The 22,595-nt window shown below is 40.9% G+C and overlaps 1 protein-coding gene across 3 annotated transcripts in view; it reads left to right on the top strand.

The window, feature by feature from the left end:
* The window catches only part of FHIT (fragile histidine triad diadenosine triphosphatase), a 1,103,012-nt gene that overhangs the window by 50,404 nt on the left and 1,030,013 nt on the right, over positions 1-22,595 (top strand). Inside the window, exons 2-3 of one of the 3 annotated variants that reach the window (XM_077822780.1) lie at positions 1,298-1,371; positions 1,760-1,808. The exons of 1 other annotated variant lie outside the window; for it this stretch is intronic. The gene's annotated coding sequence lies outside the window, so the exon portion shown is untranslated. The remainder of the gene's footprint in view (positions 1-1,297; positions 1,372-1,759; positions 1,809-22,595) is intronic. One more of the 3 variants, XM_077822781.1, reaches the window with a different exon arrangement.

Below are 22,595 nucleotides of genomic sequence, written 5' to 3'. Positions count from 1 at the left end.
TTTAGATTCACTGGAGAAATTGGAATTTATATACCCAGGATTACTGTATTTTTCTTCTGCATGGTTTTCATAAGCATGTGATGAGAGCATTTAAGAATCTCTCCTTAGATGGAAATTTGCTATTATTTGAGAGAATGTTCCAATAATTTGCCTGTGGCAAAAGTTCACTGAATGCACTATAAGAGCAGGGGATGAATTTATTCAACATATTTGTGCTTGTAGATCAATGAACATTTTTTATCTTATTGCTTATTAAAATCAGTAGCAAAATCCCCTTTAACATAGTAGTCAAACTCCAGTGCATTACAGTAGCAAACAGTACAGATCAGTACAGTACAAAATCTCTCTTCTACAGTTAAAAAGTTCTGTTCCTTATTGTATTGATACACGGTGTAAATTGCACACAAATATTTGTCATTGGTGAGCATTCATAGAATTTAAGGCCAGAAGGCATTAGATCATCTAGGCTGACCGTCTGTGTATCACAGGCCATTAAATTTCATTCAGTTACCAGTATATTAAGCCTAACAACTTGCGTTTGGCTAATACACATCTGCCAGAGAGGCATCCAGTCTTGATGCATACGATGAAGTGAGCGGTAGCTCATGAAAGCTTATGCTCAGATAAATTGGTTAGTCTCTAAGGTGCCACAAGTACTCCTTTTCTTTTTGCAAATACAGACTAACATGGCTGTTACTCTGAAACCTAAATACTTATGTCTGATTTTTTCTTCTGGATGCAGGATAGTCTTTTTTGTCTATATAAGCAAGTAGGATGGGGGGTATTAGGTAAATGCTGCTGTGACTTTAAACAGCACCCTGCTGCTCAAACCTCAGATTTCATGACCCCAAGTGAGTTTTCCCCTGCGGTATCCGGAAGGACCTAAACCTGAGTAGGGATATCAGGTAGCATCTTTGTGCAGATCCCTTTTGAAGACTCTCCAGCCCTGAGGGATCATTCCTTCTAGTTGAGGAGATTAGCCATGGCTTCTTTGTTAGTCAAAAGATGTCATTAGACATATTGAGGGAGTATTGAGTAATAAAAGTTAGGGCATTGCAGCTTTTGGAAACGTTTCTAAATCCTAAAAGGGATATGGGAGTCGAATAGGAAGGTAATACATGGAATAAAATTAACAAATTATTTAAAATTAAGTTTTAATCTTTTCAGTTTTACCTGATGCAACTGTCATCAAAAAGCTGAAAGAACTGTATATTAAATTTCCCATGACCACTTACATTACAATGGTGGAGGTTTACTCACTTCTAATTCTTAGATTTATGGTGTTCTTGCAAAATAGGTTGCAAGAGAACCACATGCCAGTGCTTCAAAAGCAGCGTATCAACTGGTGATGTTCCCCTTTCCCCATGCAAGGTGAGTGGTTCTTATTGACAGAGCAGGCATTGTACTTCCACTTTTGTGCATCACATGTGGATCATACCAGCTGATCTTTAGGCTATGCTCAGTAGTGCCCCTCCAGCAGGTGCGTGAAGCAACGTCTCTGTGGATTTTGGAGGAAGCCAAAATTGGACAGAACACTTTTGCCTTGGGGTTCCCCTCTCTCTGCAAGCTTTCTACTATATGCCTATGTGCTACCGACAGCCAGAATTTGGCCCATGAAATAGCAGTGAGAACTTTTTATCAGAGGTTTTTCTAGCGATTCTTGCTGTGATATAAGTAAAACATGGTTACTAATGTATACACCAAACATTCTTTCTTCACTAGCAGGCAGGTCAATGCTTTATTTTTTATCCCTTTGTAGCTTTGAAGTACAGCAAAGAAGTGAAATCCATTGAGAATAGTCTGTAAAGGTAAGTGTATTTATTACATGGCATTGACAAACATTGCCTTACATCGTTGATTTTTCTTTTATTCAGGGATTTAAGCATTTAAAGATATAGCTGACAGGACAACTTCTTTAACCACTTAGTTGTCCCATCACACAAAAAATGCTGAGCAATTGTTAGAGGGGAATTGTAAGGAAACAACTTGATGTGCTGAGGATGGCCATATCTTAGAGCATGATTGCTGACTTATGCTTTGTTCACAGTGGTTAAGATATTCCAGTGTAGCTCTGTTCACTATGATTAATGGTAGGTGTGATTTAAAAAAACAACAACAACACTGGTATTGTTTCTGGTCAATAGCTGAATAAAGCCAGCTGGCAAAATAAAACATTTAAAACAGAATGCAGAGTGGCATTTTAATCTGGTTTTATTACATTTATTGTGATAGTTGTGCAATAGTATGCACAACTTTGACTGCTACAAAGTTCTTCTGACTTTGTCATTGGGCTTTAAATGGACAAAAAGCTGAATATGAAGTAATAGAGAACAATAGTTAGCCTTGTTTGCAGTTTTTCAATAGCTTTAGTCTTTTCTTTGAAGAAAATGTTACTGCCATTGGTAGGCGTATTTATAAATGTGCAACTTAATTGCTCTTATTCATACTTAAACTGGAAATAGTTCATACAGAAAAGAAATTGGACGATAAATTGTGGGCTGTGACAGGGATCGCTTTCATCAAGTGGCTTCACTGGATAGGTTAAAATAGCCTATAAACTTGTATTTGGTTTCAACAAGTTATTTTTTAATTTTGAGATTTTCTGTTATCAGTTTTATAAGAGCTAATGTTAAGAACTGTGATAATAAATATTCCTGGGGGAATTCTGTGCCACTGCACACATGCAGAATTTATGTCCCCTGCAGATTTCTTTGCTTCCCCGCAGAAAAAATGACTTTCTGACAGGGAAGCCACAAGAGCGGTCATGCGTCCCTCCCCAGCAATGTGTTTTGGGTGCTTGGGGCAGACAGCAGAGAGGTAAATCACTGTGGGGCAGAGGGCAGGACTGGGGAAAACCCGGTTGATTGATCCTACTCTATGCTGGGCTCAGCTGCTCATCCTGGCTGAGCTGGGGAGGACAGGACTTCCTCTTCCCCTGCCTGGCATCCGGGGCTGAGTCAGACCCACCCCCAGATTTCTCCCCAGCTGCAGGAAGCTCTGCAAACTCCCCTCCCCCCTGCTTCCTGCACCCATTGCTCCTCAGCTGCAGGGGGAGGGATCCCTGTACAGGGAGATGCTTTCCCATCCACGCAACCACCATGCATCCAGACCCCCTCATACCCAGCCCCTCATTCAAAGCCTTACCCCACCCCGCACTCAGAACTCCCCCCATGAGCCCCACTCCCCCTGCCCCAGGACCACCCTGATGAGCCGCCCTCACTCAGCCACCCCACTGAGTCCCAACCAGCTGCACCTGGATCCCCATCCCATTGAGCCCCACTCCCCCAGCATCTTGATCACTCAATTAACACCCCCACACCCAGGCCCCCTGTAAACTCTCTTCCCCCCCCGTGACCCTCCTGCTGAGCCCCAACCACCTTCCTCTGGGCTCCCCTGCAGAGTCCAATTACCATTGCACCCAACCCCCACTCACATAAGCCCTTGTGCATCCAGATCCCCTCCCTCCCACACCTGGATCCTCCACTGAGCCGTTCACACCCAGATTGCCCCACACAGAACCCTCTCAACCCACCCCTGGATCCCCCGACACTAAACCCCTCCACACTTGGATCCAGCCTTGCTGAGCCTGCCTGCTCACACCTGGTGCACATGGCATGTTTCAGGTGCATGCCCGATCCTTTCCCTATGTCAGGGTTAGGTTCAGCCTCACCGCTGAGTCCGTGTTCTGGGGTGGGGAGCTGCACAATGATCTCCCACCTCTGTGCAGCCAGTGGCCTGTGCTCCCCAGTGCCATGCTGGAGCCTCTGTATTTGTTTGAGAAATAAAATTTTGAGAATTTTAAAATATTGGGTACAGAATTTTTAATTTTTTGGTGCAGAATGCCCTCAGGAGTAAATACAGCATCATGCAACATAAAAGGCAGATTTAGAAATTCAAAACGGTCACATTATGCAGTGAGATTTAAATTATTATTGTCTTGCAGTGTCGTCAATTGTAAACCACTGTGATCAACTGTTAAAACATTTGTGAAATAACAGAGTTGTATAATATCGAAGAAATGTATGTTATGGTATAGTATGTGAGTGAAATTTATTTTTTTTCTGAGCGCATTTACATTTTATGACACGGTAAATTGATTTTTAATGTTTATATGCGTAGTTCAGTTGTTTATAGGTAGAATAAAGCCAAAAAAATTTGAACAAATATTTATGTGGTGGATAAAAGTGTTTTTAAAAGGAAAACTTTTTAGGGGAGAAAAAAATCTGTTCTTATTTATATATGTCAGCTACAATTTATGGGCTTATACCTGCTTGCACCTGCTTAATCTTCTATTTGTTAAGCAAATGCTGTATATAGTTATCTTGGCCGCAGCTGCTGTATCACAAGTGATAAGTGATCTATGAACCAAACAGCTGTGCTTTAACCCTTCGTATACTTGTCTTTAGGGTTGTAAGATGAGGACTCGAGATAAGTTAACTTGGCTTCCATCTCTCTCTCCCTTTTCTTCTCAGTTGCTTCTGTGCCTCTAGATCTTCCCTGTATCCTCATCCTGCTCCACAGCTGACTCTTCGCCACAGAGCTGGTCTGATCTATGTGCCAGGCAGACCATCCCTTCAGTAACTACTATATTCCTGAGCTTCTGAGGTTTTTCTGCTTCTTGGAGGATGAGCTGGTAGGAAGAAAGGTTTTTGGTAGGAAAAAGAAAGTGCTGTTTAAGCCCAAGCGTGAGCCACCAAGCCTTTCCTCATGCCCCCTTAGAGCCCTTCCTCCTAACAAAGCATCCCCTGGTGACTTCTGCCATAACCGAGGAAACTATCTGTTGTGGCAGAGCTCCAACCATGTCCCCGTGGGTCCCGCGTTTCCAGGCGGTTTATGCTAGCCTCAGAGGCTCACTGCGACCCTCAACGTAGCCCTTCTCTACCTAGGGCCAGGGTTACAGTCTACTGAGCCCTTTTCATCATAAGCCAGCCAGGAGGTTGGTGAGAGATCTCCCACAGTCTCTGTTGTCCCTATGGGCTTGTTCCAGAACAGTTTAGCTTCCTATCCTGAGAGGGGCCCGTCTTCCCCTCCCAGGAGGTGTTTCTGTAGTGGTGGTTTGGGGGGAGCCCTGGCCTGCCCTCTACGCCGGGTTCCAGCCCAGGGATCCTAATGGCAGCAGCTGTTGGCAGCCGACCTTTCACTGCCAGAGTTGCTACATTTCCCTGGGCCACTTCCCCACGGTTTCCCGCTTCTCTCTCTTAACGCCTTCTTCACCCTTACCTGAGGGCTCCCTTTCCAGTGGCTTGAGGGTGTCTTCACTACCCAGCCCTTCAGCTGCACTTCCTCGCCTTTGGTTCCTTGGCAGTCCTTGGCCTTACTGGAGTGAGTCCTTTTATAGTATTGGAGGGGTCTTAATTAGAGTCAGGTGTTCACATTAGCTTAATGGCTTCAACTGACTCTTTGCAGGTTAATTGGAGTCATGTGTCCACCCTAGCCTGGAGCAGCCCCTGCTCTGGTCAGTCAGGGAACAGAAAACTGCTTATCTAGTGGCCAGTATATCTGCCTTCTACTACTCTGCTGTACCCAACTGGCCTGGGTCTATCACACTATCTACTGATGATATAAATCATTAGAAACGTAGGGCTGGAAAGGTCATCTAGTCCATGCCCCTGTGTTGAGGCAAGACCAAGTAAACCTAGACCATTTCTGTCAGGTGTTTGTCTAACTGGTTCTTGAAACCCTCCAGTGATGGGGATTCCACAACCTTCCTTGGAAACCTATTCCAGTACTTAACTGCTCTTACACATAGAAAGTTTTTTCTAATATCTAACCTCAATCTCTCTGGCTGCAGATTAAGCTGACCACTTCTTGTCCTACCTTCAGTGCACATGGAAAACAATTGATCACTGTCCTCTTGCCAAAAACATTGAGGGCTATTACAGACTTTTCTCAGGTCCCCCCTTAGTCTTCTTTTCTCAAGACTAAACATGTCCAGTTTTTTAACTTTTCTTCGTAAATCAGGTTTTCTAAACCTTTTGTCATTTTTGTTGCTCTCTTCCGGACTCTTTCCAGTTTGTCCACATCTTTCCAAAAGCGTGGTGCCCAGAACTTCACACAGTACTCCAACTGAGGCCTCACCAGTGCTGAGCAGAATGGGACTATTACCTCCCATGTCTTACATGCAACACTCCCGTTAATACATCCTTTAATGATATTAGACTTTTTTGCGACTACATCACATTTTTGGCTTCTACTGAAATTGTGATCCACTATATCCCACAGATCCTTTTTTCAGCATTACTACTACTTAGTCACTTATTCCCCATTTTGAAGTGTAGTATCTGTCTTTATTGAATTTCACCTTGTTGATTCCAGACCAATTCTCCAATTTGTTAAGATAATTTTGAATCTTAATCCTGTCCTCCAAAGTGTTTGCAACCCCTCTCAGCTTTGTGTCATCCACAAATGTTATAAGTGTACTTTCCACTCCATTATCCAAATCATTAATTAAAATGTTGAATAGTACAAGACCCAGGGCTGACTTCTGCAGGACTTGACTAGATACTTCCTCCCAGTTTGACAGGAACCATTGATAACTAAGGCTATGATTCTGTCACGGAGATCACAGATTCCATGACTTTCAGGGACTTCTGTGGCTTCTTCTGGGGCAGGGTTGGAGTAGCTGTCAGTCTCAGGACTGCTGGAGCAGTGGCTGCTGGAACAACTGACCTATGGCCAGTCCTGGGGCTGTAGGAAAAGCTGACCGGCAGCCAGCCCTGGCGCCAAGAACAGCTGACTGGTAGCCAGCCCTGAGGCCACTGCAGCAGCGGTCCCTGGCCCACTGGAGCAGTGGCTGGGGTTGGTTCAGCTGCCTGGGACTAGAACAGCAGCAGTCAGCCCCTGCCACGGGAGCAGTGGTGGGGCTGGAGCAGCTGCGAGTCTCTGTTTGTCCCTCCTCTCCCACTCAGGGTATGTTTAGTAAAAGTCAGGGACAGGTCAAGGGCGTCTGTGAATTTTTGTTTATTGCTCATGACCTGTCCATGACTTTTACTAAAAATACCCATGACAGAATCGTAGCTTTATTGATAACTACTCCTCTGAGTATGGTTTTTCAACCAGTTATGCACCCATCTAATACTAATTTAATCTAGACTGCATTTCCCTAGTTTGCTTATCAGAATGTCATGTGGGACCACGTCAAAAGCCTCACTAAAATTCAAGATATATCATGTTGATTGCTTCCCCGCTACCCACTAATCCAGTAATCCTATCCAAAAAGAAAATAAAGTTGGTTTGGCATGATTTGTTCTTGACAAATCCATGCTTGGTATTCCTTATATCTCTATTATCCTCTATGTACTGTGACAAAGTTCCTCCTCTACCTTGGCGGGTCATGCACTTATTGGTGGATTTGCTCACCTTGGAACTTCACGGCAGCCCTCAGTTTGGCCGTTTTCGTGAACCCACAGTTCAGGTCAACTCCTCCTGTGTCTGACCAGGAGTTGGGAGGTTTGTGGGGAACCCGGGCCTGCCCTCTACTCTGGGTTCCAGCCCAGGGCCCTGTGGATTGCAGCTGTCTAGAGTGCCTCCTGGAATAGCTGTGCGACAGCTACAACTCCCTGGCCTACTTCCCCATGCCTCCTCCAACACCTTCTTTATCCTCACCAGAAGACCTTCCTCCTGGTGTCTGATAATGCTTGTACTCCTCAGTCCTCCAACAGTATGCGTTCTCACTCTCAGCTCCTAGCGCCTCTTGCTCCCAGCTCCTTACACGCACACCACAAACAGAAGTGCTCCTTTTTAAAACCCAGGTGCCCTGATTAGCCTGCCTTAATTGATTCTAGCAGCTTCTTGATTGGCTGCAGGTGTTCTAATCAGCCTGTCTGTCTTAATTGTCTCCAGAAGGTTCCTGATTGTTCTGGAATCTTCCCTCTTACCTTATCCAGGGAAAAGGGACCTACTTAACCTGGGGCTAATATATCTCCCTTCTATTACTCTCCTATAGCCATCTGGCCCGACCCTGTCACAGTACTTACAAATTGATTGTTTAATAATTCGTTTCAGTACTTTTCCAGGTATAAATAAAATATTTCAGGACTGGCCAATGTCCTAAAGGCTAAGGGAAGCTCCATATTAAGTTATTTTGCTGCCTCAGAACATTGCTGTTCAGATGACAAATGCAGTAGAGCCAGAGTGATACTGGTGAGAGGAATTTTTCAATGTTTCAAATCTATTGATTCCAATTTCTTTTGATCTTTCCAGTACCTCTTGTTTATCAGGCAAGTTAAAGGGAGTGAAATTTGGTTTGGGATTTTTCAAACTGACATGTAAAGTAAATTGTTTCAAAGCCGTAATGCAGTAGTAATAATATAGCCTTTTCCATCTTAGAATCCCAAAGCACATTACATACTTATTAAATAAGCCTCACAACACTTGTTTGAGATCTGCAGGTACTGTAAGAAATGTTCCTCAAAAGAAATACCTTAATCAGTATATATTGTGTACTTTCTGTAATTTTTGTGTGTTAATTTAAGCCCTTTATGCACTCGGTTTGCCACAAATAAATATTGATTGTTAAATAAATGTTCATGTTACTTTGCATTTTTACAGCACTTTAATTCAACAATATCGAAAGTGCTTTCTCTAAGCACACTGACACAACGTCTATTATGGATAGGTGACTGCTATTTTGTAAGACCATGGTGTAGGTCATGACTGTCTGGGCTGTGGGATCTAGGCAAGATGTGGCTGTAGACTGTCAGGTTTGAAGATCAACGAGTGTCTGGAAGCTCTCCTGGTCTGTCATTATTTCCAGAGGGAAGTCACATGTAAAGATAACACAAAACCCTCCAGTGAACCAAAGTGTCTAAACTGTGTGTCAGGACTGCATCAGTGTTGGACAACTTGGACGATGTCTAATAAGCTGGATCCTGAAGCTGTACTTTGAGCCCCCTCAGAGCAGTCAGATAAATCAAAGATATTGGTGCCAACAGGGCACATACCTTTGATGTCTCAACATACTATCCTGGGTGAGGGTGAGGACTATGCCCTGTGAAGTGCTTAACAAGCCCACAGTACCTTAAAAGGACATGAATTAATTTGTCAGTTCATTTCATCTCCTCTTCATTCCTGTACATGGACTCTCAAACTTTTCGTGCACACCAGTTCTGACTGCTGATCAAGCTCTGAATTCAAGGACAGTAAATTGTTTTCATTATACCATGTTGCTTTGGCTCTCTCAGAATAATGGTACAATTTATCCCTGGTCCAGTGGATTAATTTCACCCTTTAGTTTTCAGGATCTGTTTTACTTTGGGATTTGTATTTTAAGCACTTATTTTATCTTCAGCTATTTTATTTCTCAGTTCCTTTAAATAAATAGTTCCCCCCCCCCATATTTTGCTACCAAGGTGTGTGTCACCTTATCTACTTTCCAGACTATACTGTAATGTATTTTTTTATAAGTTGTAGACTCATGCTTGGAGCTAAGCAGTGAGACTTAGTATATAAGTAAGTTGTCAGGCCAATTCCTGAGGTGAACAGGAGCAGCAAAGAGGATTTTCAGAAGGAGTTGTGAGTGCTTTCTTTCTAGATACAGTTCTACACTCCATACTGTGACCAGCGACAGATGCGTGGTTGTCACCTGCAGCAGAGGTGCAATGTTTTCTTTCGTGCTGGAAGCCATTTCCTCTGTAGGAAATCCATGCTGGTGGATGTGCTGGAAGAAAAGATTTGTGATCTGAAAGGACAAATACGGACAATACACATCATCAGAGTGGCTGAAGAGATTTTGGACATCATATTTGGGAAGCACGAGATCAGAAAGAAAGGAGTTGGCCACCACAGAACTGGGGAGAGTGGAAACCAGAGAGAAGGTTTGGAAATTTGTAACCATCAGGGGCAAGAGGAACAATTGACTTTCTCCATGGCTGGAGGTAGAAGGGAATGGGCAGGGTGTAACCACCGGATAGCAGAGGACCAGGAGGAATTTCACACAGCTAGAAGTATTCAATCATTATCATGTTCTCAGCATGAAAACTCTAGAAAATATCTCTAAAGATCCAGCTGGTTGAATGGAATGGAGAGCTATATGGGCCATTCCTGTGGATGGCTACTCAGCTCAACCTGGAAGATAATCAGGCATGTCCTCAAAGAAATTTCTACCCATCCAAGGAAGAGGGATGATCCTTGTAAGATTCTGTACTCAGAAGAATGGAAAGGAAGTTCTGCAGACAGACAATAGGATGGTGTGCTGTCTTCCTGGTTCCAAGGCATGAGATGTGACACTGAGGTGGGAGCTGCACCTGAAATTGGCATGCAAAGATGATGGTGCATATTGGCACTAATGACACTGCTTCACAGGAAATATCACAGATTATAGACTACTTTGGAGAATTTGAAAGGGTGCTGAAGGAGAAGAATGTCCAAGTAAGCATCTCAGAATCCTGGGAGTGAAGAAAGACAGAAGGGGCAGTGCAGTTTGGATGGCCTCCTTCCCAGTAGAAGGGGAAATGGCCCGCTAGCGAACAGGCTGGCTAGACTAGTCAGGAGGGTGTTAAACTAACAATAAAAGGGGAAGGTGAAAAGGGGAGAAAATGAGCACACATTTAAAACAAAATCGAGATGTTGAGAACAAAATTAATCAAAGCACCAAGGGATATGCAGAAAATAAATTATTTAATTGACTGCACATGAATGTGAGGAGCCTGGTTAACAAACAAGAGTATTTGGAGTTTCTGATTTGTGAGAATAAATTGGTCTGGCTGGTATCACTGAAACCTGGTGAGATGATTTACATCATTGGAATGTTAAAAGAATGGTTATAACCTATTCAGGAAGAATCAAGTGGGTAAAAAGGGAGGAGTGTTGCACTCTTTGTTTAAAAAAAAAGACATTACTCATTTCCAAGTCACTGACAAGTTGGAAGCAAATGTTTCTGAATGCTTATGGATCGATGGCCTAGCAGATAAAGCACAAGATGAGGTACTAGTTAGTGTCTGCAACAGACCACCAAATCACAACAGAGAACAGGATGACCAGCTCTGATCTGTAATATGTGTGGGACAAAAAGCTGTGTTATCATGGGGGAATTCAAAATGAGCGACGTATGCTAGAGGTCTCCTGCTGCAAGTATTAAACTCTCCTTGGAATTACTAAACATTATTGATGCCAATTTCCTAACTCAAAAGTGTTTAATCTAACACGGGGAATTTTATATTAGACCTCATCTTGACAGATAAAGAGGAATTGATGAAAACTAAAAATTTGTGGTTGCCTAGGTACAAGTAATCATGAATTGGTGATATTTGTTGTGTGCAAACAAAGTCTAAATCAGCAACATGCTTGGTGATCTTTAAAAGGCCAATTTAACAAAGCTGAAAACAATTATGAGCCAAGTCAGCTGAAAGAATTAAAACAATTTTTTTAATGATAATTGCTAACTTTTAAAGAATGTTTTCACTATATGCTCAAAAGTGACAATTGAGGAAAATTACTACACTTGTTAAAAAAAAAAACTAACTTGGCTTAGAGGGGGAAAGTAAAGCACTATAAATATATAGAGAGAGCTATGAATTGTAGAAAATTGGTAAGGAAAGGTAAAGGAGACAAGGAGACTGTGACGGAATCCCTGGGGTACAGCCTGGGACTGTGGGAGTGTTGTGCCCCCTTAACTCTCCAGCCTGGGCTCTCTCGCACAATGCTTTGCTAGTGACAAGCAGTGAAACCCTCTAGGCCCTGTTATCACTCAACTCAACAGCATGTGGAGCCTCACTCCCAGCTAGATTGCATAAATGCTCCCAGAGCCGCTCATGAATCCCACAGAGAAAGGCACCAACCAAATTCCCCCAGCTCCCAGCCTTGTACCTTAGGAACATACCGTATTGCCAATATACCAATTTTATAATTATACCAAATATACCAAATTTATAAATTGGTTCACCACCTCATCAATGGAAAGTGGATATACACCAGCCTTTGCAAACTTGAGCAGATTTACCACACACACTTCAGGCAAACTCACTTGTAAAGAAAAACAGTAAAAGAAGTTTATTGACTACAAAAGATAGATTTTAAGTGATTATAATTGGTCATTGGAACAAGGCCAATTAACAAGGGTTACGGTGCCTTCTCTGTCACTGGAAATCAAGACTGAATGTTTTTCTAAGAGGGATGTTCTAGTTCAAACAGGAATTTCCCATGGTCTGTATTATTGCAGGAGGTCAGATGAGAGGATCACAGTGGTCCCTTCCGGACTTCTTGGCAACAAAACTGAATCTCCAGGAGTGTGGATCTATTGCAAAGCAATTATATGTGAAGAAATGACAAATACTTGCTTATTGTTGTTTTTCTTTGAGTATTTGATTTTGTATCAGTTGAGTGCCCTTGTCACTGGTAGGACTTCTCGTAGTAATTTTTCCTTCCAGTTAATTGTTCCTAATGTGTTTCTAGGCTTTCCTTTAACAAAGTGATTGCTAGAATTCCACAACAGAGGAGGTGCATGCTTATCTTGATCTGGAGTCCAATCACTACAGCTAGGGTTGTGTTTCTATAAAAAGGCAAATGCTTCCAGAGAAAAATTAGAAATAATGTACTATTTTAATGAAAACTGAAATAAAAACTGCCTCTAATAGGTTTCTTTCTTAAACAGCCACTTTAAAGCATCCATAAGGTTTCCAGGATAATTTTCTTTAATCTTTATTTGAAGTCAACCTTTATGAGGCAAATTATTTTTGTTACTTCACAGGGGTGGTAGCGTAAGATAGGCATACGTATATTTATATGTTTTTTAAAACATAGTTGCATTGAACAAACTGGGTTTTAAATTTTTTAATTATCTTAAGTGCAGTAGCTGACTTAACAAGATAGATAGTGAAGTGTCTGCAAATACACCATGGCAGAATCAAGCTGTATATTATTAGTCTGTCTTTTTAAATGTATAGCTGATTATATTTATGGAATGCCAGTCATATTATCTTATCACCAATACAATTCAAAAACGATTCTTGAGTAAGGGTAATGTGCTGTTGATAATGGTATTGATCAAATTTAGGTTCCCTCTTACTAAACACAGTCAGTAAACCACTAGCATCTCTGATAAATACTTATGCTTTAAAGGTCAATCCAGACCTTGTGGACTGTTTTTGCTTTCCCCGATAAAAGGAAATGCAAGCGTGCCAAATTGCTTTGCTGCAGCTTAACCATAGCTCTGAATGAATTCATAAATGCTACAAAAGGGAAGCTTATAAACACATGCTGCACAGAAGAGAAAAAGGTTTCAAATAAATTGGTTAGTCTCTAAGGTGCCACAAGTACTCCTTTTCTTTTAGAAAAGAAAAGATGTCATTCCTACCTAATCCTTTTCCTGAGGGGGGAATATGTGTTTATTCTTGTTTTGAGAATTGATGGATAACTTGTATGAAAACTGGGTGTTATGTTAATGATCAAGAATTCTCTTTCACATTTCCAGTGGAAATATAAAGTCAACATTGGTGTTTTTCTTTTTCCAATATATGCTCTGTGAAATGTGTCAGTAGGGGAACCTACCTGTCCGAGACTCCATCAAAATAGCATGCTTGTGTCTAAATTCTTTTTCTTGGAACACATATCTTTCATATTCAGTGACAAGGTGTTTCTTAAAAGCAGTTGTTTTTCCAAAGCTCTTGCTTTCAGGATGAAGTGTTGAAAGACTACCACATATTTCTGTGTACAAAATGGAAACCTGTGCTACCCAAAGGCTATATGCTGCCCTTAGTCAACTCCAGGAGCAGTAATGGTGGAGGGAGTTTTGCTATGGAGTGAGAGCAGTATATGGCTCTCAATCCAATCAATAACATGGCAGGAAAACAATTCTAAAATAGAGTTCAAATGTAAAAGTACTTGGGAAAAAAAGAGATTTTCCTCACCAGAAGTACGTTCCTTCAGAAATCAAGAGAGCAATATTTCATGCCTTGCTCCCAGCACAGAGATTTTTCTCATAGTGTGGTGACTAGCAAAAAGAAATTACACAATATTAGCAGTAGTTGCCTTGGCAAGGTTCCTTGGTACCGTAACTTAGAACATTACATCATTTTAAGAGCTCTGTCCGTTTCCAGTGGGTATTTCTTCAGGCATCACTACGAAGGATTCTCTGTGAAAGAAAATGTAAGAATGCAGAAAAAATGGCTAAAGTTCAATAGTACATGTGTTGATATGATACGCTCACCACACATGCACACTTAGAATGAATTGATTAGTTCAATGACATAATCCTTCCCTCTGTTTATCATTTCACGGTCTGTTGCTATGTTCCTAGCTTTAATACTTCAAGTGCAATGGGGTGACATTGCAGTCACACACAGTGATTTTTCATCTTGTATATAAATACAGATTAAAATTGGTGCGTGCTGAATCATTTTCTCTGAGCTAGATAGTGGGAGAAGTGACTTTTGTCACAGGCATTTGCAACATACTACATATGGCTGTTTTACTGCATAAAGAAAGATAATTTCCAAGAAAGAAAGCTCTATGGCTATGTACAGTAATGTTCATCCCGACTCTTCTTCATATTTGGTGTACAAGAAGTGGATTACTGGAGTCACATGTTGTAAATAATGGACATATTTCCAAGAGAACTAAGATACTTTGTCCCTCCCAGGCACGGGATCAGTTTTTTTTTTCTTTTGGAACACTAGTAGAGAACGAATGACTGGATAAGCTATACTGGTTCCTTAACTAATCATCTTTGCAAAAGTATTTGCCACATGAGTTTAGCAGCCAGTATCTCTCAAACTGCTAGAGCTAGAGATTAATTCATTATACTGCTTGAAGGCTGAGATTACAATTTTCAGGTTGTATATAAAATTAGTTTCTAGCTCTGCTTTACAGGTTCTCAAGAAAGTAGCCGCTAAAATAATGTGAGAATTTAAATGGAAGTAGGGGATGGGGAAAAGAAGATGGCAACCAAATTACATGATTTTAAAGTCTAGTATATCTTGATGGCAGGTCTAACGTAAGATGGCTTTATATGATCTGAGAACTGGAATAAAATGCTCATTTCTAGCCCAGGATGTTCACAGGATATTAGAAATTGAACCTGTGCCAAGCCTAATGTTCTGCGAGTATAGCAATTTTTTGGGGGTTGGAAGAAAATCTTGGCCCAAAACATTTATGTGGTCATTTTGTGGGCTTTGCCTTCTAAATGAAACAAAGAAGCAATATTCATAGTTCTTAGGATGAAAAAGAGCTCTCAGGTTTACACTCCCTGAGGTTTGTTTTTAGCAGATGTGGTGCAATACTGCCTGCAATTGGTCATTTAATCTTCAAGCACAGTTTTAAAATCCAGGACAATATATTATAATTTCAAAATTCCATAACTATTCTTTTTGTGACATATCTATAACTCCTGCTTTATCTTATTTTAGAAGCTGAAATGTATGGTGACTTGATTTTAAGGTTGAAATACTGCAGTTAATGCCCATTGAATTATTCTCCTTTGGAAGATAGAACATATTATAGTTTCTTGATGTCAAGTGCTTACCTTTTCTCATAGCACAGTATACTAGGTTCCAAATCTGAAATTAGGCGTATGGTTTTTAAGAGCTCTTATTAGAGTTTAAGTTAAACTTAATACACCAAGCCTCCCATTTCTCAAGTGGAAAAGAATAATTTCAATAAATATCCTTCCATGCCAATGGAATACCAGCAAGATTTTTTATACGATGAAGGTAGCACAGAAAAATGTAGTATTTTAATGCTAGCAAACACAACATCATTTTTCAATGTCTTTCTGATGACAATCTGGTTATTAGGTTGTCAGAGGTTTTTGACAAAATGTGGTGTTGGGCTACCTAATTAGATTGCTTCAAAGCCCATTGGGGATGCTGATATTTTTCTAATAATTTTTGGCCTAGGTTGTTCTTGTTAAAGGCAAACTTATCAGTCTTGTGAGAAATGTTTGCTTTTTATATTCACCGTGCTAAACATGAAAAATCCACTAATGCCTAATACATGTATAGCAGAATATGCTTTACACTGGAAGTATCATATGTTTGCACATTGTAGCTGCTGGGTAGAAATGCCCAAATGCTGTTTAGTCGTATAAATAAATAATTTATACAAAAATGAGAATTAAATTGCAATTTCTACTTTTAATTTAGAAAAATTTCTTCAGCCTATTTTTACTTTTAAAGATCAATAATGAAAGTCTGTGGTCTGAAAGAGTTTGTACTTCTCAAACTACAAGATAGAATTTTTTTTTTGCATCTGCTTATTTAATATTTTATAAAGCAACTGATTATGTGAAGAAGAAACTTAGTTTCTCTTGTGAATGTCATCAGATTAGATTTGTTTGGGAGATTTGTTTTGTGGATTACTCAATTGATGAAAATAGCTCTGCACTGTTTAATATAAATATAGGTTTCTTTGTTAGTAAGGTTCAGGTACTACTATATGATAGCAGAATGATTTGGAGATCTTGGCAGTAAATCATTTCATTAAATGATCTGTAAGGCCTTGATTCAGCAAAGCCCTAAAACTTGTGCTTAAAGTAAAGAATATGATTAAGTCCAGTTGACTTAAATGGGGCTTAAGTGCAAACTTAAATGCTTGTTGCATTGAGTGCTGAATAGAAAAATGTAGTACCTTCAAACCTCCCTACCTGCAATACCTGGCAGGCTCAAGCCTAGGTCTAAATCTGTCTTTTACAACTAGGAAACGTTTAAACAGAAGCAGACCGAAAGCTGGGCTCAAAAACAAATTCCCTGTAACTTTCTCAGTGGTTTTATCTGTCATTAGGCATGAAAGAACAAACTGCTATTTTTAAAAGAAGGTTTTAATATCTTCAACTGCAGTTTAGAAAAAAATGGCAATATAATCCCCAGTAGGTAACTTACTTATCTTGACATTTATTTATTTAAAATATTTATAGAGGAATGGCCACTGAAATGCATCATTCCATTGGCAAGAGGCTTTTTGGCAGGAGCAGGACCAGGGACGGCATACATTACTGCAGATGTGAGACGTGTTTAAACTAAATCAAATAGAAAGAGGTTAATAATGCCAATCAATAAAAAGAGACATTCTTTATCAAACATTTCTGAAATTGCAGTTTTGAACTCTCAGTACAAATCAAATAAAGAGATCTTTTCTAATTCTGTCTTTTTATATTGTATTCTGTTGACATAAAAAGCAGGTCTCATTCATTGAAAATTCCATTTTACAGCTAAAAGTTTCTTCAGTGTTGTACAACTGAGGCATTCCTTTAGCTGAAATTGCAATCCTCAAGTGTGTGCTTGCCACCCCCACACTTTGGATTTCATAATGCCCCTCCTTTTTTGAAAATATTAAAACTCAAGCTACTGCAAATATTCTATTGAAAATTGTAGCATTTTGGACTATTATATAAAAAGTTACACTTTAGGTGAGTAAGGGATGATTCATTAAACAGGTATCAAAATGTTTGTTTATTTTTAAATTTGAAACCCGCTTTTAGGTTTTCAAATAACTCTGCCTTCACTCTCCAGCAGAAGGAAGGGTCTGTTGAACTCTCTTCTGATAATGTTACCAGTAGAACCAGACCCAGGAGGTGGGGGGGCCAACAGACATTGCTCCAGCTTTCCATCCTGGAACTCTGTGATTGGTATGTCTTCCTTCTACTCGCCCCCATGTACTAGTGCCAATTCCTGCCTCTTGTAAGAATCACAGTAAGACAGGCTGAGGTGGGAATCTCAGTGAGGATGTATGGTTGGGAAGTCAGTGTAGAGGCACACAAAACTGGATTCTTTGCAAGAGAGCAAGTAAAGTCATGTCCTCGTTTCTAAATGTTTTGGTTTTTTCCTCCCACCAAATGCTCTGTTATTAATGTTGAAAACCAGCAACTAGTCATAGGCAGCAGCTATTTATTCTAGTTTGTTCTAAATATCAATATTCCGTCCTACACATTGTGGTGGATAAATTTTTATCTTAATGTAGCTGAAGTCCTGGTGAATCAGCCAACCCTATGTTAACCACTAGCATGTTATGTTGTCCAAAATATCCCAACGGAGGCTATTAAGAGGTTTCACTGTATTTCATTGGTTTCAGTGAATTTTTATACTGAGTTCTGTAAATATAGAAATAAAAATTCTTCTTAAATGTGTTAAATTATGCACAATATTTGGACAACCAAAATCACATTGATACACTTCAAATTCACCTTCCTTTGGTATTCTGAAGGTACCAAGTTTCCATTACACAGGAAATGATGGTTTTGTTGTTTTGCCTTAAGCTGTAGAATTAGTATATCATACCAGAGAGATCAGTATTTTTCCATTATCTCATAGAGCTCCCATGATTACATAAATTCCCCCAACACACTGTGGTATTTGTATCCATAGTTGTTTATACCCTTGTAATTTTGGGTCATTTTGTACTTTTCAAAGTTAAGTTGCAAATCAATACTTACAGCATTAACCCAAGGCAAATGCATGCTCTTTACCTGAAAGATTGGTAAGGATTCAAGCTTATTTCAAATGCTATTAAATAAACTTTGAATTCAATTCTAAGTGATATTCACCCCCAGAATGAACTTATTTGGATTCTATTAAAATGGTTGAATTTATGGGAAAGAATGCAAAAGAAAATTGATAGGTTTATTTCTATGTATCCTTCTCGGCTTTTTTGTTTAAATTACTGGAAAAAATACTGTAAATAGTCAACAAATTATCTAAAGCCACAGATTATCAAGTCTTGCTCTTAAAAGTGAATAAATCATACTGCTGATGTTTTTAGAGTGCTTGCTGTGTTGTTGGTTTTAATTAAAGTTATGCAAAACACACTGATTTGGGTTTGTCTAGGTTTGGTTTGCTTGACATTTCAGGTTAGTTTAAAACCTAGAAAACTTCCAAATGAATACATGAGAGCATGCCAACTGCATTATGAAACCAGCAAATTTCACCCAAACTCCCCAAAGGAGGCTTTGGTTACCCTTTAAACTTTGTGTCTTTTGTGTAGGTCATGTAGTGTCTTCTCACTCCCTCATCTTGCATCTTTGTTAGAAGCTGACCCCCTCCCAGATCTACAAGAGATATGCATGCTTGAGTAAAATGACAAGAAAGAGACCTGTGGGTCTCCACTAGGTCTTAGCCTCACCCTGTGGCTGAGACACCCCAAAATATTGTAGCCTTATCTATAGTAATGGTTTTAACTAATTACCCACCCTAATGTGAGGTTTTACACATACTTTACTTTGTGAGAGTTCAGTCCAAAAATGGACTATACTAGAGATGTTATTAATAGAAAGGGGACCCTATATTGCACAACAGAGACTACACAGTGCTCTTTCTGTAATAATTACTTTTATTAGCCAACCAAACAGCGGTAAATGCACTTCAATCTAGTCAAAGAGAGAGAGAACCATCCAGAATGTCTAGCATTTGCATTAGTCACACCATCCCTTGCAGAAAAACCCAAAGTGTGAGTCGTCGTTCTCACCAGCATCATCAGGTCAGTGGTCGTCATCCTGTCATCCCCCCCCTCCCCCGAGCCTTCACCCTAAGACATGCAGGCTAGGATACAGCTTTTATAATGTGTTGAGCTGATGCTGACTGGGCTTTATATATACTTGTGAAGGTTTTTCTTTTTTTGAACTTACTTCCACACCCCACTACTTTAGGGTGTCCTGTTTTCCATAGACTATCTTGTTTGTTCCCCTTATACTCATTAACATTTACGTCACTCTATCACCAGAACAACAGGTGGTTTACCTAAAGGAAGTCTCTAATAATTCGCCCTGGCTTCCGACTGTCATTTTGCGGTGTCTGCTGATCTTCTGTAAACATTATTATCCAAACTCAGAAGTTATTTTCAAAACATCAGCATATCACAAACAGAGACACAAGCTCAGCAGAAAGAACAGGAGTACTTGTGGCACCTTAGAGACTAACACATTTATTAGAGCATAAGCTTTCGTGGGCTACAGCCCACTTCATCAGATGCATAGAATGGAACATATAGTAGGAAGATATATATATATACATATAGAGAAGGTGGAAGTTGCCATACAAACTCTAAGAGGCTAATTAATTAAGATGAGTTATTATCAGCAGGAGAAAAAACTTTTCTAGTGATAATCAAGATGGCCCATTTAGACAGTTGACAAGAAGGTGTGAGGATACTTAACTTAGGGAAATAGATTCAATATGTGTAATGACCCAGCCACTGCCAGTCTCTATTCAAACCCAAGTGAATAGTATTTAGTTTGCATATTAATTCAAGCTCAGCAGTTTCTCATTGGGAGTCTGTTTTTGAAGCTTTTCTGTTGCAAAATTGCCACCCTTAAATCTTTTACTGAGTGGTCAGAGAGGTTGAAGTGTTCTCCTACCGGTTTTTGAATGTTATGATTCCTGATGTCAGATTTGTGTCCATTTATTCTTTTGCGCAGAGACTGTCTGGTCTGGCCAGTGTACATGGCAGAGGGGCATTGCTGGCACATGATGGCATATATCACATTGGTAGATGTGCAGATGAACGAGCCCCTGATGGCGTGGCTAATGTGATTAGGTCCTATGATGGTGTCACTTGAATAAATATGTGGACAGAGCTGGCATCGTGCTTTGTTGCAAGGATAGGTTCCTGGGTTAGTGTTTTTGTTGTGTGGTGTGTGGTTGCTGGAGAGTATTTGCTTCAGGTTGGGGAGCTGTCTGTAAGAGAGGACTGGCCTGTGTCCCAAGATCTGTGAGAGAGGGATCATTTTTCAGGATAGGTTGTAAATCTTTGATGGTGCGCTGGAGAGGTTTTAGTTGGGGGCTGAAGGTGACAGCAAGTTTATTATTAACTTATCTTTATAATATCGTAATCTTATCCTAAAGCAGCTAAGCTAAATATCTTACAGGCCTAAGCTTGCAGGTTTTGTGTTACAACATTAATTAATACTTATATTTTCCCTCTGTATCCTAAATAGACCTGATATCTTTTATTCTTAGCTACAATACAATCTTGTGGTCTCAAATTTGGAAGCAGGGAATGAGCAGGACTAAGAGGAGCCTTTTCTGAATTTCCTACCTCTCCAGCTGATTTATTTAAAAGCTATGTAGAGTTTAATGAATCTAACAACCTGTCCACTTTGTCACTACCCTACAGGTTCCCCGAAGTGGGGGGCCAGCCATGTGGGCCACCCTCTGAAAATGGTGGAAGTAAAGAAGGGGTAAAAGGCGACTAGCCCTCTGCTCGCTCCCTCTGACGGGTGCAGTCAGGGCAACAAATGAGGTTCAGTTTAGGGTGACCCCCTCAATTAAGGCAGGCTAAGTACAGTTCTGCCCTTTACTCATACAGTAAGGATAACAACATTTCATTACCTCTGCAATCAATATTAAAGCTAATGTTAAAATTATCTAATACACTGGTAAAGGAAAGAGTTTCTATCCATCTGTGTATAATGCTTAAATTATCCAGTACAAAGTTTGTTTTACAAATCATAAAATACATATAGTATATAATCTGCAATATCCCAAATTAAGGTTAATAAATTTAGCAATGCAGTTAACATATTAGCATCCAAATATTTGGATACATCACTTATAAAAAGTTATATTAAGAGTAGCTTGTGGAAAGCAAATATAGCAATGAGTGTAGATTGTCCCTCAGTAATTGAGAATTTAGGATGGGTTGTCCCTCAGTAAATACAATCCGTTAGTGAAGTATTTCAGTTACTTTCCTGACTTTGCTTCTCAACGGTACTTCAGTTCATCTCTCCTGGTATTGCTGATGTCCTAAATATGTTCTAAATAGATGTCTCTTGACTGCCTCATGGCATCCAACACCTTGAGTTGCTCCATCAGCTGAGTGTAGCGCTGACCGATTCCGCATTCCTGCAACACTCTCTCGTTACTGGGATCCCATGCGCACATGGCTCTGACGATCAGCACATGTGTTTGAACTCATAACCCCTCTCAAGGCTTTGTCCAGCAGAGTGTATTTCTCCACCTTCTGAGCTTGAGCGTTAGAGGCGGCCAGGGTCCTGTTCTCAAAGTGATTTGTAACCCAACGCTAGCCAAAAGTGATCATTTTGGCAAAGCAGCTCTATCATACTGTGGAGCTAGGCAGCGTAGGTGTGTCTATGCCAGGGGTCGGCAACCTATGGCACGCGTGCCAAAGACGGCACGCGAGCCCATTTTTAATGGCACGCTGCTGCCTGCCGGGGCAGCAGCAGCGTGCCATTAAAATCCTGCCCTGCCCTGCCCAACCCGGCCCGGCCCGCTCTTCTCTTCTCCGCCCCCTCCCACAGGGGCAGGGGACAAGGGGCAGAAGCTTGGTCCTGCCGGCTCCCCTGCCCCTTCCTGCAGTGTGCTGGGTTCCTGCCCCTCCTCCTCCCCCTCCCTCCCTCCCTGCCGGCTGATCAGCTGATGGCCCTTGCGAGGAGGTGGAGGAGGAGGAGTGGGGTCAGCATGCTCGCTGCTCCCAGCGGAGACAGAGACGAAGCGAGGGCAGGGCCTTGGAGAAGGGAGGTAGGGAAGCGGGGCATACCCCCTCCAGGCCCCTGCTGTGAGCACCCCATGACCCCAGCCCACACTCCCAGCCCTCTGCCCTGACCCTCCCCCCACACACACCCAGCCTTCTGCCCTGAGCCCTGCAGCCCCACACACCTTGCCCTGAGCCCTGTACCCACCTCACACACACCCAGCCCTCTGGTTGACTCCTTC

The sequence above is a fragment of the Eretmochelys imbricata genome, chromosome 7, assembly GCF_965152235.1.
Source record: "Eretmochelys imbricata isolate rEreImb1 chromosome 7, rEreImb1.hap1, whole genome shotgun sequence".
Lineage (NCBI taxonomy): Eukaryota > Metazoa > Chordata > Testudines > Cheloniidae > Eretmochelys > Eretmochelys imbricata.
Note: the sequence above shows the minus strand (reverse complement) of the source record. Positions and strands in the feature narration are given on the sequence as shown.